We start from the raw sequence: 17,429 nt of genomic DNA, 5'->3' as shown, positions 1-17,429 counted from the left end.
GGACACTCCTGACTTGGCACCTTTTAGTGGTAGTTCCCTCACCTGCCCACCCATATATTCTCTCCTCTCAACCCTACCTTTCCCAGGCCCTCCCTGAGTGCCTTCTTCCTGAGATTATTTTCCATTTCTTTGTGTATATTGTGCATGTACACAGTTGCATGTTGTCTACCCTGTTAGAATGTAACCTTCTTGAGGGCAGGCACTATATATTAATTTCTTTATATTCCCAATGCTTGAGCATAGAGTCTGGCACACTAGTAAACTTATTTCTTAAAAACTCTTACCTTCTGTCTTAGAATCAATACTAAGTATTGGTTCAAAGGAAGAAGAGCAATAAGGGCTAGATAATGGAGGTTAGGTGACTTGCTCAAGATCACACAGTTAGGAAGTGTCTGAGGCTAAATTTGAACCCAGGATCTCCTATATCTAGTCCTGGCACTCAATCCATTGAGCCACCTAGCTGCTCCATACTCTTAATAAGTAAATATTTGTTGATTGACTGTCCAGTAACCTGAAGTTCCTCTTGATGACTGGTAACTAGGAGATGGGGGAATGATAAAGATAACAGACTCCAATCATAGGGCTGCCTCCTCCTACCCCTAGTCTTTCATAGTGACCTAGGATCCACTCTTCACCTTAGGACTCCTTCCCAGTGCTATTGCTTCTTTTAGCTTGGGGGTACTTTTTCTGGCACTTGTTAGATGACAGTAGTATCTATTATAGAGGAGCTATCCGCTTACCCTTATCAGAGAGAGGCTAGAGCCTCCAGACTCTAAGCTGATGGAAGATGAGACAGTTTGACTGGTCCTGAAAAGAAAAGCCCTCATATATAGCCCTTGGATTCCCAATGGTCAACTGCCCACGGTCATACATCTAGTAAGTAGGGTAGTCAGGACTCAAGTTCAGTTCTTCTGAATATCTTACTTCAGACTCCATCGATCAAATGATTTATTCTGTATTGTTCATGAAATAGGAATATCTCATGGAGTGGATAGTTCATGAAATAAATGATAAAGTGTGGAAGATCAGGGTAGAAGTATATAAACTAATGGAATACATTCTAGTATCTTGCAATATATGTTTAAAATTTTCAATTTTTACTTTGGATTTTTAGTTTTATTTTCATATGACTCATTTGGTAGATTAGTACTAGTTTACCATAAACTAAGATAATTGAGATATAAGATTATCATTAATGCTAGAACCAAGTAGTCCTAGCTGACACTTAACTTTTGGGAAGGTAGTATAGAGATAATGCCACTACTTAGCAAGACAGAAAAGAATCATTGGGTCTCTCTTTGTCTAGTCTCTATCTCTTCCAAGCTATTTTATACAATGATGTCCAATTAATCATATAACTTATTTTTGCCCAAATTTTCTCATTTGGAAGACAGAAAAAAAATAATAGCAGGAACCACAGGTTTGTCAATGAGGAAAGCCCTTTGTAAGGTTTAAAGCACTATATAAACATGTTTTTTGCATCAGTGTTATTACCATCATCATCTTCAAAGATCCCAGGAAGATTGAGATATACTGAATACATAATCGAATAAGGGTCTGCAAAAGGGTAGCAGTTCTCTAGTAGCCATTTTTTGTCACATAATTAACAATACAAGTATCTATTTCTATGATGGAGAAAAAAGGAGCAAAAATAAAATCAAGTAGCTTTGCCTTCTCTCTGTTGTTAGTTATTATCTCCTACTCTAAGCAGAATACCTATCTTTTTGTTGGTTCTTTTCCCTTCCTCCACTACAGCTTAAAAAAAACTTTTGAAATTTTATTCTCCCTTTTTTTGTTAGTATTTCTAGTTTATCTTGTTAATAGCCATGCCACATGAGGTGTGACGTTTGGATTTGACTCCCCCCTCCCCCATTGTAACAATGAAGGTACTTTGCTCTTCCTTGATTATGAAGATTAAATTGTAATCTGTCTATTTTTAGATTTAATCCCCAAAGTGTAAACATAGTACTTAAAGTTGAGTATAGAGACCTGTCTATTTTTAGATTTAATCCCCATAAGTGTAAACACCTTACTTAAAGTTGAATATGGAGACCTGCCCATTTTGGATTTAATCACAAAAGGTGCAAACTTCTGGGCAGTCCTAGACCAGAGCATCAACTGTGACTGGTAGACATAAAAATTAGGGGAAGTGAGGCAAGAAAAAAATGTCTTTAAAAAAGAAAGTAACAACTGCCTGAAGGCAGTTCAACTTGGAACTCTCACTTGGAGTGGAACCTCCTGTGTGAGAGAGTTCTGCTAGAGTTCTCCTGGCAGTTCTACTGGAATTTTCTTCATTCAGAAGAGTGCTTACTGGACCTTTTTCCTGGTGACCCTGTTTCCTTGGCTTTCTGGAGGCACCAGCCTCTGGAAAGGCTGATCATCTTGAGACTCCTTTCCTTTGGCAGAGACCTCGGAACTCCTGCCTGGCTCAAGAGGCGGCCAGAGCAGCTATCTCTCTCTTTTCTTCTCTTCCTCTCTTCCTTAATATCTTCCCTCTTTATTGTAAAATAAACTACCATGAAATCCATTCTGACTTTAGTAATTCATTTGGGATTTAGTAATTAAATCCCTGGCGACCAACTAAAATATTATTCAGTCCAACCATAAATTTAACAGAGGTGGAGAGAAACCTAAGTTCTATGGGTTTTATTGCTGGCTCCCTTCTTGTATTTTTCTCCAATGAATTACTGAACATCTCTACTGCTATTAATTTCCATATTTTTTAGCTAATACTCTCTGTGGCATTTAGCTATGGTATACAGTATATGAGGATGTGAAATAGGAAGTAAAACTTTGAAGGCAAATTTGATTATAGAGGATTGTAGAGGATATAAATGTCAGCCTAAGGTGCTTAGACTTTGCTTGTCAGGCAAAGGGGAATCTTTGGAAGTTTTCAAGCAAAGAAATGGTATAAGACTATGGATTAAGAAGATTCCTTGGTTCAGTGGACAGTGTGTTGGGCCTGGAATCAGGAAGATGAGTTCAAATCCAGTCTCCAACATTAGCTATGTGACCTTAGATGAGTCATTTCCCTTCTTTCAAATGAAAAAATTGAAAGAAGAAGAAACTGGAGCTAGGGAGACAAATTAGAAGACTATTAAAGGAGGGGAGTATGTTGCAGGACTAGTTTGGCCAGTAACCACATTTTATCTCTTTAGGTCTTAATTTCCTCATCTACAAGATGATGGAGTTGGAAAGCATTCTGGATAACGTGGTCCAAGACCAACTTTATGGCTATAAAAATGGAGAGGAAAGAGTGAATACAAGAAATATTTCAAAAGGAGAGTTGATGGGAGAAGGTGACAGATTGGATATATGGGATGAAGGAAAAGGCGGAGACAAAGAAGAGTCTAATATTTGTATTCAGGAGACTATGTGTGGTCCCGGTCCACTTCTTAGTATAAATGTAAATACCATGGTTCCAGGCCTCAGAGATAAAGACACACATATGTGGTAAATTATTTTTTATACTACTGGTATTGGGATATAGCTTCTCTTGATCCAGAACATTATATTTTGGAACAATAGCCTTAGGAGCTGCATTACTAGGACTTTTCCCTCATATTTTTTTTGTGTTTAAGGAATATAATCCAGTAGAGGCACTGTTGCTTTATAATTAATGGAAATCATTAAGGAAGCCTTCTTAGGTGCAGAGCTAAGATGGCCCATATAGTAGCAGGAATTCTTAGAAACTCCTTCCAACCAAACAATACAAAGCATCTCAAAAGAAGGGAAATCAAAATCAGGTGAGTAAAGGGGCACTCCCACATTGGCACAGCCTTAACGGTAGGTAGTATTTGGGGATTTAGAAATTTGAAGGAAGAAGAAAAATAGGATAAATTATACCACATAAAGAAGTGCATGGTGGGGGGAGAGGAAGAATACTATTATAAGAAGGAAAGGAAGAGAGAGGTAAAACAGGTAATACTTAAACCTACCTCTCAGTGGAATCAGTTCGGAGAGGGAAAAACAGCCAGATCTATTGGGATATAGAATTCTATCTTACCCCACAGAGAAGTTGAGAGGGAAAATCTAAGGAGGGGGGAGTGAGGAGGGTAGTATTAAAAGGGGGGGGGTTAATAGACCTTAAAGAAAAATAAGAGGGGAATAAGAAGGGACAGGGTGGGAAGGAAAGTAAAATAAGAATGGGGACTAGGTGAACTTATTAAAAGTAAAACACATGTAGAAGAAAATAGTAAAAGAAGAAAAGGCAGTACCAAAAGAGGAAATAAAAATGATGAGGAATATACAGGTGGTAATCATAACTCTGAATATGAATGGGATGAACTCACCCATAAAATGGAAGCTGATAGTAGAGTGGATTAGAAACCAAAATCCTACCATATGTTGTCTACAAGAAACGCACATGAGGCAGGTAGACACAGGATAAAGGTAAGAGGCTGAAGCAAAATTTATTGAGCATCAATTGAGAAAAAGAAGGAAGCCTTCTTAATATTCAAATGAGACTTCTACTAGCTCATTTGAAATAAGATCTACTCAACATCAGCCTAGGGTTCCTATTCTATGTGACTGCAAAAACTAGTTCTCTAGAAATATCCCTTTAATTATTAAATTTCTCTTCTCAAAAATATAGTCTATGCTAAGTTTACAAAATCAAGTCCAATTAATTCTGCCTAACTTTTAAGGACTTTAAAAATCTTGACATTCAGTTCAATGAACATTTATAAAATGCAGTTATTATACTGTGTGCTAATCCTGAAAGGAAGAAAATCAGCAAAACTCCTTCTCTCAAGAAACTCATAATTCAATTAGGGTGGAGGAAGAAGAAGAGATATAATATTTGTACAAATTAATGTGATAATTTGATACTTAGATGCACCTATATATCAGTGGTACAGGTACTCCCCCTACTGGTGAAGATCACAATTGTTCATCTTGTCTTCTGTCTTTGTCTATGTCTTTTCATATAATTTCCATAAAGAATCTACTAAAATACTGGGAAAATTCTCATTCTTTTAATATTTCATTGATGCTAGCATAATATTCAATATGTCTCATTTTATGTGACCAACACTATGATGGAATATTAACTTTCTATAAAACTCTATAACTTTGAAACCTCAAAAGAAAGGAATTATTTGCTAGATATAGAAAAAATATCATTGAATTGACAAGATAATATCATATCACTTCCACACAAACTAAAAACTTCATGAGTTAACTTAGGAAATATGTAATACTTAGAACTTTTACTCAACATCTTGACCTACTTTCCCAACCAAATCCACATATCAAAAACCATTAAGAACAAGCAATTTGCTGCTTTATTATTCATAATTTGACTATAGGGATCCCCAGTGACAGTGATGTTGAACTCTGACCCTCACTGACATTGCAAAAAAATGCATAAAAATAGAAGACACTGAATCTGCCCTAACACATAAGAAAAAAGGGAATGGGGAAGGGAACAATAATGAAGGCATCAGACAGCTAAAAACATGCCATGCAAGGCTCTCAAAGGTATATGAGAGCATGAGGTCTGAAAGAAAGGAGATTAGAAACCTAGCTAGGTCCAGTCATCTCTTCCACACAGGTCAGTTAGGTCAGGGACAAAGCCTACCCAACTTTCATATCCCTCAAAACCAGAAAGTTTTAATAGTTTAGCATCAGGAGTCTGCATGCTAATGATAGAACAGGGAGATGCCAAAAGATGAGTGATGGAGAATTTTTTTAAAGCACTAAAACACCAAAGGGAAGCTTGGTAAGGCAGTAATTAGAATTCTGAGCCTAAACTCTGGTAGACTCATATTCCTGAATTCAAATCTGGCTCCAGAAACTTACTAATAACTATGTGATCCTGGGAATTCACTTAACCCTGTTTGCCTCAGTTCTTCATCTGAGCTGGAGAAGGAAATGGCAAATTATTCTGGTATCTTTGCCAAGAAAACACAAATGGGGTCAACCAGAGTCAGATATGACTGAAAAATGCCTGAACAACAACAAAATCCCACCAAAGTGTCAAGAGAAAAAGCCTATATAAAAACCAAGTACATAAATATATAAACAACAAAGAAGATCCTATTAATAGAGGGACAAATGAGTAGAACTTCAAAGAGAAACCAAAAGCTACTGAATAAGTATCTTTAGAAATTATGTATCCTAATTTGCTCATTTTGTAGATGAGGACATTAAGCCTTGAACCTACATATTTGGCTGACTAGAGGTCTTTTAGGGGCTTTCAATTTTGTGTCGTGTTTCTAATGGTTATCAGATGGCTAACTTATGGGGGAATGAGATGCTGCTTCATGTGATACATATGGCACTAAAACTGATGATTGCCATCACTACTAATATAGCATAAAATATAGTAGGTAGTTTGGACCTACTGGTGACTCTTTTGTGATATCATATGTATTCTCCACCTTGGATGTGGGTGGTAGTTTCTGCTACAAGATATGTAAATATAATAGAGCAGAGTTTTGGTTTTTTTCATTTTGGAAAAATCCATCCATTCATTGATAGAACATCCAAACCATATGTATACTGTATTCTTACTGAAGAATCAAACACATTTCTAAGCCAGAGCTCTGAAAAAAAAAGCTCTAAGATACCCTTTTGTAGAATTTTTTCCCATCATGTAGTAAGTCTATCCTGGCTTTCCTGTGTCTATGATGATGTTAATAACAATAATAAAAGCATGCTTAATAAAGGGATTTTCTCATGACAACCTTCTGAGACTGGTAGGTTTTATTTTTTTAATTATCCAGATGAAGAAAATTAGGCAAAAATAAGTTACAGGAATTGACCAGAAGCTATCACTAAGAAGTCAAAATGGAGGCTAGACACAATGGCTGCTCCTATAGAAGTTTCCTCATAATATGTGTTTTCCCTTAAATGTCCTTCATGCTCCTTAAGAGGCAAATAGGATGACAAGGATAAACCTGTAAAACACATAATCCAAAGTTCATAAACTCAGATTGTGTAAACTCCAACCCTCATGCTTCTCTGAAATGTATCTAGAAGTTTCTGTTCACTTTAACTAGCTCATCTTAACCAGATTATGACCTGGTGTCATTACTATCTGACCTACAGAGAAATGGACACGAAGATGGGAAAAGCGACTTGTCCAAAGTCTCTTAGCCATTGTAAAAGATAATGGTTCCATCATAAGTGCTCTTGCTATTTGTGTCAAATTGCCCTAGAGACAAAGACTAATAGGATGTTAGAGATGGAACAGCCTCTAGGGATCATCTAATTTAACCCCTTCATTTTTCAGATGAGGAAGCAGGTCCAGGTAGGTTAATGATATTGCCAATATCATGCAGTTAGCAAGTGATTGTCTGAACTAGAACTCAGTCCTTCTGGCTTTCAGCTCAGAAATTTTTAATACTGCGTCATGACAGCTGCCTCTTCATACTCAATTTGGGAATGGATGGTGAACAGAAGGCTGACCTCATTAAAACAATAATTTTTAGGGATTACAAACTGTGGGCTTTGTGGAATACAGGCAGAGTTTGCTTTAGGCCCCTAAGGATTTTTTAACAATTTTTTTTTTTGCTTCTGAGAAATATGCTTAGGATGAAATTTAATTTTAATGCCAAGTTCTTTTCCTTCCAAACACCTTGCTGTCTGGGTTAAGTCTCTTGTATAACTCACAAAATCCCAAATTTGTTTCTCTCATAAGCATAAATACAACCACAGTAGCTACCCTTTAGTTAGATATCTGACCCTGGAGATGGAGACGAAATTGAGTGTAACAACATCACTAGATTTTACCACTAGAAGTGGAAATGTGCCAAAGTTAACATTCATAGGGAAGAACCCCACTGTTTTGTTTCCTTGGGAAAGGAGGGGCATTAAAACAAGCCCAGAAAGAAGTTTGAAATGATTAAAATATGATGCTCTAAAGACATGGATATCCTTTTCAGTTCTTTACCTATTGCAGTGGGAATAAAGTACATCTATCTAACTAGGGTTGTGGAGTAAGTCAGATAAATCAACAATGAATTTGCAGCCTGACTCTATTGCTGTGGTACCTGTCATAGCTGCAGCTGGGTTGCAAGCACTTGTTGGGCTGAATAAATAGGTAAAAACCAAAAGGCAGTTTAAGAAACACAAATTCTTACTTGAATCTGGTCACTCATTCACTTTGTGGATCTTTTAAATAACTCAGTGCCCCTGTTTCTGAAGATGGAAGTAATGGTCCCTCTACATTCCCTTCTTTAAGAGTTGTTGCGTAAAGTAGTTAGATGCCAGGAAAAATCCCGTCACCCATACTAGATATGAAGGACAACGAGGAATTTTCTGATTTCTTAGCCTAAAATGTACAGTGTCTGACATACAGTAGGAACTTAGTAATACTGATTAATTGAATGAACAAGAAGGCAGCCAACAATCACAACAGTGGTATAGTATGCTTATATATTATCCTGGTGAGTTACATGTAACATATTAATTATGAAACAGATGTAATACATTAATATGTGTATTATAGGAAAGCAAAGATTTGTAAAAAAGTTATGTAAACAAGCCACATATGTGTAATATGTTCATGTATGACACATATTACACTGATATATTACATTGGCAATCAGGATACACTGTCCTGGTTCTGCTACTAACTAGCTGTGTAACCTTGGGGAGATCATGTCAGGTTTTGAGGCTTCTTTTTCTTTTTCACTGATCAACATGTTGGAGCAAGTTCTCATCTTCAGATTGAGGAGGCCTGGACTAGAGAGGTCTTTTAAGATCCTTTCAAGATAAAATATTACACATAGCTATTGATATTACATATAAGTAGCAACATTCCTTCCCATACCAATTATCATTAAGGAGCACCTGTCAATCATTTTTTATACTGGGCACAGGAAAAGGAAAAGGGGATGAAAAATGAGTCTGGGAGAAATAAGACTCCTGGGAAAAGGATAAAGTGGAAGAGAAGATACATAAATATGGTAACAAGAGCAAAATTTAATGCCTGTAGTAATGTTCTGGAACAACTCAAAGTTGTACCCTGACAAGGATGGTGGAAGAATGGGGCCAGCAGAAGAAAATGGGGTCAGCTTGAGGAAGTCATCTGGGCTCTTAAATTCATCGGTGCAAGACTGAAAGTAGACCATACTGGTCAAAGCAGTACACACAGATATGGCCCCTATTCATGATTTAAATACTTATGTCCCTTTGAATAGAACTCCACTCTGGTTTTATATATCTCTTCTGGTACTTGGCTTTGTTTCTATCCTCTGTTCATTTAAAAAATACATATAAGGTGAATGGTAAACTCCCTTTGTTTTAAAATCAGTTTCTTTTGATGAAGCCCATTTTCCTTCTAATTAGAATTTTCTCCCTTTGTGTCTTCAGAATCTCACTTAAGCATCTCCCTTCTCTTCTATAAAATTTTAGTCCATGGAATACTGGTTTTCCTATGAGTTCTTTGAAATACATTTTTTCAAAATCTAGCGATTTGTTGTGTGCTGCTCTCACTGTGATTCGAAGAAGACATGGATATGGATATGTCATCATTCCCACTAAGACATATGTGAGGAAGAGGTAGCTATTTTGGAAATGGATTCTGGGAATGTTTGGTTTAAATTTTTTGTTGTCTGTTTTGCATTTTATTTCAATTAAATACCTAGTGCTTTGAAGGAAAGTGCCATTTGACTTGTCTGATAAAAAAATTGATAAGGGCTAATGAGCTGTTGTTTTGTGTGAATGCTAATCCAAACTGTGTCTTTAACCTATGGTACCTTTCTGGGGTTTCGTGATTGAAGTGGTCTAGCCTACATTTGTGAAACAGGAAGAATTATGTGAGTTTTTGCTTTTCTTTCTCAGTTCCCCTTTTAGGAGCATAGCTCTAAACAGCATAGATCACTTTTTTACTGGTGTGTGTGTGTGTGTAGGCTTGTGTGCATATGGGTGGAGGAAGAAGTTCAGAATAGTCAATCTAGAGCCAAGATTCAGAACACCTAGTGCTGCTGCTGTGAAATTTTGTCAAATATCTGGTGAGTTCTCAACATCTGAATGAGCAGAGGCTATTGAGGGAGAAAAAAAAATGGATCTAAGAAGAAAGGTCTTTAGGGTAAGAGGGGTGATGATAACAGACAATAGTAAAAAAGGCAGAACTGCTCCTTCATTCTTGTTTTATTTCTGTCTTCTTTATAAAAGAGAATGACCTTGACAGTGGAAATGATAAAAAAAATGAACAGCAAGGAATAGACATCTAAAATGAGTAAAGAAATAAGTAAAAATAACATTGCTGTTCTTGAATTCAAGTTTCATAGCCTGATTTCCAAGCCACTATCAGTGCTCTAAAAATGCCATGGAAAATGGGTGACCAGATAGAAAGGGGAAGTGCTGATAAAGAATCAGAAATGATTTATCAGGAATAGTCCATGCCAGATTAATCTCATTCATTCTTTGCCACAGGATAACTGAACTAGGATATGAGGGAAATACTGTGGGTACAGTCTACCCAATTTACTATAAATCTTTTGATACAGTATCTCATACTATATTTGTGGAGATAGTGAGGAAATAAGAATTAGATGATCATACAATTCGACAGATTCAGATCTGCTCGATGTCTGCATTCAAAGAGTAGTTGTTAATTGGTTCACTGTGAGTGTGGCAAGAAATCCCCATTGAATCTCTGCTTGATACTGAGCTATTTAATAATTTTACTTGTGACTTGGGTAAAGCACTGTCTTTACAGCACTGATTGCATACTCATCAAATTTGTGGATGAGCCAAAGATTGGAGGGAGAGCTGACATAATGGATGACATGGTTGGGATCCAAAAAGATCTTGACAGGTCATAGCATTGGGCTAAATCCAATAAGATGAATTTTAGTCTATTTTTATTTTTTAAGAACAATATTTTAATATTTTAAATGGTTAAAATTATATCAAATATTTGTAATCTCCAAGTTAGGGAGAAAAAAATCTTTCAAAATATAGCCCCTTGGAAGAAAAAAAATCTGTCATGTAGGAATAGAAAGTGGTACCCATTCTCCCCATCATCCTGTTTATTACTGGAGTTGTCCAGAGAATGCAGTAAAATGAATTTTAATAGGGATAAATGCTTCAGTTGGGTCCAAAAAAATAAACCGTACAATTTTTAAATGAAGTAGGTGTGAAGAAACTACTGCTGTTTTTGTTGTTGTTGTTGTTTTTTAATATATGTGAGTTTTAGAGGACTTTAAATTCAATGTGTCAGCATTGTGTTGTGGCAACTCAAATAAGTTAATGTGATGTTGGGTTGCATTAAGAAGTATAGTTTCCAGGGATGAGGAAATGATAATCTTACAGTACTCTGCCCTTATTAGACTTCACCTGAGTTTTGTGTTTGGTTCTGGGAGCCATAGTTCAAGCTGAAGATTACATAGAGGTGGGCAGTCAGATTGGTAAAAGGCCATATGAGATCTGGTTGATAGGACTAGGCATGTTTAATTTGGACGAGAGAAGAATCATGGGGGAATTTAATGAATGACTTCAAGTATCTAAAGAGCTTGGCATATAGAGGAGAGATTAGATTTGATCTGCTTGACCCTACTGTGCAGAAAAAGGAATTATTGATCAAAGTTGCAAATAAGTCAATTTAGGCTTGATTTTTGGGAAAAACAAACTAACAATTAGTGCTTTCCAGAAGTGGAATAGGCTACTAAAGAAGTGATAGGTCCTTCCCCTCCACTTTAAAGGTTTCTAAGAGATGTGTCAAGGAATTTCATTCCCTCCCCCCCTGAGTAGCTTGACCTGTCCATCAAACATTCCTGACATAACACAGTTGTGCCAGGTTTGCATCCCTCTACGTGCTGCATGTCAATAAAAGTCAAGGCTTTGGGCTTGTGAAGGGGAGAACCGAGAAGAGAAGGAAGATGGAAGAAGTTGGGAACAGAGCAGGCAGGTGAGAGGGAAGGAGGAAGAGACATGCAGGCTAGGGAACATGTGGTCAGGTTACTTGTAGGAATAATTGTCTACCCTTTCCAATAAACTTAATAAAATATATATCTGGCTAGAAATATTATTTCAATTCTTACAGAGATTGAGAATTCCTCTTATTTAAGATTCTTTCAGATGTGCTAAAATTCTGTGAGGCTGTGATATGCAAAACAAAGTAATTTTGTTTCCTTTTTGTCTATGCTTATTCTCTCAATTTATTTTTTCTTCTCTTTTTTTCCAAAGCTGGCATTTCTATAATTACTTCAAATAATAGTGGTGATAATGTGCATCATTTTCCCTCTGATCTTACTGGAAAGGCCTTTAGTATTTTTGTTTTTTACATGTATACACATTATATATATGGACGTATATAATATATATATATATCATAAGAATTAGGTTTTAGGTAGATACTATTTATCAGATTATTCTTTTGATTTTTATTGTTTTCAACAGAAATGGGAGTTGTATTTTGTCAAGAATATATTCTGCATCTACTGATATATACATATATACATACACACACATTCACAGAATTTTTATTGTTTTTGTTAAAATATAGCCTAGCATTGCTTATGTAATTTTCCTAATATTGAACCAATCCTGTATTCCCTGTATAAATCCAACCTGGTCATAGTAAATGATTTTTAAAAATATCTTTCTTTAAAAAAAAAAACAATCTTACTTTCCATCTTGGAATCAATACTGGTTATTGGTTCTAAGGCAGAAGAGTGGTAAGGGCTAGGCAGTGGGGGTTAAGTGATTTGCATAGGTTCACACAGCTAGGAAGTGTCTGAGGACAGATTTGAACCCAGGACCTCCTGTCTCTGGGCCCTTCTCAATCCACTGAGCCACTTAGCTGCCCCTATGCCTTTCATTTTTAAAAATCATTGCAACATTTTTGTTCTTGACCATTTCTGTGATCCCATAACTCATTCTCCATAATCTTTCAAAGATCACTAATAGCAGATTAGTAATTACATCCACCAATTACTCATGGATACAGTAGCATGAATTTATTAAGGGTAACTAGATGTTCTCTCTCTCCTTATTTATCTTAGGTTTTGATTCTATATTAGTCATTTTTGTACTATTTCTTCCTGTTTGAAGATTCTTCTCAGTACAAAAAAAGAAGCTGAGAATCGATCTCTTTTTTTATTTTCAGTAATCTTTATTTCATTTTCTATGTGCAACAATCATACTTTGATTCTATTATTTTTTCCCAAAAAAATTCCCTTTGTTTCTCTTAGATTTCCTTAATAGTCACAAGTCATTTTGAGCTTTAGTACTTCTGACATTATTCTTAGAGGACTGTACCCTTTCCATGTTATGTACTTATGTTTTAAAATTTTAATCCAATTTTAAGGTTCTGATGTCTTTCCCTCTTCCCCTATTTGTTGAGAAGACACCCCCCCCCAATGAAGTTATGGTATATGAATATGATGGAAAGCTATTGTCTTTTAAAAACCTAAATGTGTAGGTGAATTTCCCTTGCATTCACATTGGTCTATTTAGATAAGTCATTTTCTTCATTAGTGGAATTTTTTTTGGTACCTTTAGAAATTTACTCTTGAGAGTTTTCCATCTTTTTCAGCCTAACTTTCCCTAAATTTTAGTCCATGAGATTTTACAATTAGGATTCTTTAAATTTTGTTCTTCAAAAATCTAGGAAACTTTACATTATTCTGGGCTTTCATCTCTCCTCCTCTAAAAAAAGGAAGAGTGCATTTAGGGCAAAAGGAAGTTGAAATTAGAGTAATATGGCCTTCTGAAATAGCAAACATCACTAAAAAGCATAAAAATCTCAAGAGAACCAGTCCTGAGGTGCTATTCTGTCTGAACTTCAGTAATATATATGTTTAGGGGTTGAAAGGTGGGAGACAGTAACAAAAACATGGTTGGAAAGAACCAATTTTCTGATGGGTCTAGGAGAGCTTAGTGAAGGCTCCAGCTTGGAATATATGGAACTAAGCATGTAGAACTAAAGATAAAAGAGAAAACTCTTGTGTAGCCTGTTGGAAGGGCAGAAGATGGGAATTCAATTCAGCAAAAATTGACTAAGGACACAAAAGACACTCTGATAGTTGTGGGTATACAAAAATGAAATTAGATATGTGCCCTGCCCTAAAGAATCTTTAATTTAATAGATAAGACAAAAAATTAAAGAAAGCAGAAAACAACTGCAGTGGAAAGGTCCATAAAAGTTCTATGTGAAATTTAAGAGAAGAATGAATGGATGAAGGAAAGCTTCATACACGATTTGATTTGGGTCTGCAAGGAAAGGAAGGATTTTTAACACACTGTGAGATATAGTGGAGGGGCTATAAAGTTCATTTCTGGCATAAGCACAGATATAGTGTATAAATGTAGATTTTGAACCTTTGGACTTTATCCCCCAGAAGTCCCTTAGCATTTCCCAAAATTCCCTTTAATCTCTCCTGTGCCTCCACCTTTACATGATTATGTTATTGTTTTATAAGTGGTTGTAACTCCTCCCTCTTCCTTTTTTTGACCTGCGATTGGGCTGAGTTCAGGCAGTTCTTTTGCTTTAGTTATTATTAATAAAACTTTGTAAATTATAATAGAACTTTATAAATTATAATACTTTAGTTATTGTATATTAATTTTAATCTTTACAATAGGACATGGAAGGATAAAAATAGGGGATAGTGAGAGGAAAATGGACTTGGGTGAATAGACAGGATCTAGAACCTAGGAATCTCAAAGTCAGTCTGAGAACCTACCTATATATCATGTAGGTATATATTTGTGTGTATACACATATTCACACATACACAGATTTTGTACACGGATAAATCCTCATGATTTTTCTAAAGGATTCACATGCAGCTTTAATGCTGATGCTATATTTCTCACAAGGAGGAAGGAAAATAAATGAGGAAGGGCTATATAGCTTATAATTCTTAAATTCTCTGCTAATAGAAGCAAGAATGGCAAGAAAGCAGGGAAATTAGGCAGATGACAAATAGGGAAAATAAGATTATTCAAACTTTATATGGCTGTATTCTAGCCCCACTCCACTTTCTCTTTTGTATTTTGCCTTTCCACCAATGTGTGTGTGTGTGTGTGTGTGTGTGTGTGTGTGTGTGTGTGTGTTTCAAATAAAGAACCAATGGTCAAAAAGTAACCAAGCCCCTTGTGTGGACTCCTTGAAACAACAGAATACCTACCACCTTTCTTACATTCTCCAATTTCTTACACTTCTGGTTTTGAAGAAAAACATGACTGAGAGAACACTTGTGATCTAGCCAGACTCACTTTTTCATACATACTTACCTCTATCTGTAATTTCTTGGACTGTAAGTTTATGAACAGGCTGGGAAGAGTAGGAAGAAGTCAAGGACAGATTTAGTATCCAGGGCTTTTGGAGATTCCAGTGTTTCTAGTGCTGTATAAAGCTGACTGGAACAGAATTTTGTTGAAGGGGATTTTTCCCCCTCTAGGACAGCATACTAGCATGCTTCTAGCTACAAAGAGTAAAAGGAAGCCTGCTGGGTCAACTACAGGCTCAGGAATAAAAACCAAATCATGAGTTGGATAACACAAGTGATGACCATCATCATATATCGTGATTAGAAATAGTTCTGCCCAGTCACTTCAGTGAGATTAGGGAATTAAGTGTGCAGAAGTGAAGGTGGTCTCCACTCAGACAGCTATAGAAGTCTTAAAAAATTGCGTTGTCTACAAACTATTTTGTAACAGCCTCAGTAAAAATATTAAACTATATCTGAATAGCAGCAACAACATCCTTAAGAGCCAAATTGGATTTCTTCTTGGAAAACAAACTACAGACCACATCTTTACTGTGCAGACGCTCATTAACAAATATGTAAAAAATACCAGCCGGGAAAAGATGTTTTCCTGCTTCGGAGACTTTTTAAAAAGCATTTAATTCAATCTGGCATGCATGGCTGAACCTGAAATGGCTACAATGTGTAACTGGTGGGAAAGCATGACTGAATTCATTCTGCCTATCAATTCAATGAACAGAGGACAATATAAACAGGACATGAATGGGACCCAGGAGAAGGGATTATTCAAGAAGAAGGTGCCTTCTTTTCAGGCCCATTTGAGATAGAAAGGCTCACCTGAGCCTTTTCTATGACCAAAATTCATATTAAGAGGAAATGCTCTTTGATAACAGGGATGTTCTACTTCCTAATGATTACTCTGGTAAAAGCTTAACTTGCAAAATGCCACAACTTCAGTAAGCCTTAACTTGATTTTCACAGAAAAGTTCTCAAATAACCTGATGTTTTATTTTTCAAATCCACAAGTTCTTTTTAATATCCTTTTATGCATCACATCTCTGTTAGGCTGCCTATTTATATGACTAGGTACTCCTATTGATAAGTTGGTCTGGCAGTAAGGTGATTTTGTAGGAAATGCAAAATCTAAAAGGACAAATTCTGTGTGGTATTTATAGCCTGTAAGATACTTTAATTGGTAGATAATTTTATTTAATTTAAAATAGTTAATGTTGATAATTCACGGACTACCATATATTAATGTTCCCTCAGACACAAGACACAGCTCTAGATATCTTAATATGTACTACATTTCAGCTGCTATTGGGCTTAAGACACCTGGGACTTAATTAGGGAAAGAGAGCAGAGAGTTGGGAGGAGGAGTTCTTAGAATGATGCTCAGTGGGAATATGGAGACTAAACCTTATCCCTCTTGTGAAATCTCATAAAAAAGGAGGCAGAGGCTATGGATTAAAAAAAACCAGACTTACAATTTATTCTTGGATTTACCTTGTAGCTAAATAGATTTATGCCTATGCCTATGTCGAACATAGGACCAAGGGAAGACAAACTTAATGTCTCAGAGCTGGCAACGACCTCAGATGCCATCTATTCATTCAACAAAGATTCTTAGCCATCTTTTTGTCCTTAGAGTGTTAATGCTGGAGAAGGAACAAAGTTAAAGCGTGACATTGTTCTGGTCCCCATGAAATTTTGAGTGTGTAAATCAACAAGTTCAATGATTTTTATTTTACTTCCAAAGAAACAGGATGAGATAGGTGGAATAATTCTTCAATAAAATAAAACTACAATATCTGAATTGACCTTAAATGATGCATTATTGTACTAGGTAACTTCATTTGTATTTTATATAGATGCTACCTAGAAATTATCCACTCTTGGTCTCATGTATATTTTTGAAGAACAAAAAAGGAATTTTATATTTAGCTGTATCCTGCCTCACATAAGGAGTTATTTGAGGATTTTTAAGAGGCACATTTGGAATTAATTCTTTTCCCCAATAGAAATCAGCATCGATGTCTGAACAACAGCCAATATACTAAAATTTCTATGCAGAATCTCTAGAATACTCAAACTTTATACTAAAAACCTTAAGTGGACATTTGATTCGCTAAGGTTCATTGTCTGATTACTGTTACACTTGGTTTTTAGTCTAGTTCAATTGACAAGAATTTATTAAGTCTCTACTCTATGACAAACACTGTGCTAAGCACAGGGGATAGAAAGAAAGACAAAAAACCA

General features: G+C 36.0%; 1 protein-coding gene across 1 annotated transcript in view; it reads right to left on the bottom strand.

The window, feature by feature from the left end:
• Positions 1-17,429, bottom strand: part of HPSE2 (heparanase 2 (inactive)) — a 753,270-nt gene that overhangs the window by 50,068 nt on the left and 685,773 nt on the right. The window lies entirely within an intron of this gene.

Source organism: Monodelphis domestica, chromosome 1, assembly GCF_027887165.1.
Source record: "Monodelphis domestica isolate mMonDom1 chromosome 1, mMonDom1.pri, whole genome shotgun sequence".
Classification (NCBI taxonomy): Eukaryota; Metazoa; Chordata; class Mammalia; order Didelphimorphia; family Didelphidae; genus Monodelphis; species Monodelphis domestica.
This window is presented reverse-complemented; position numbering and strand designations above follow the sequence as displayed.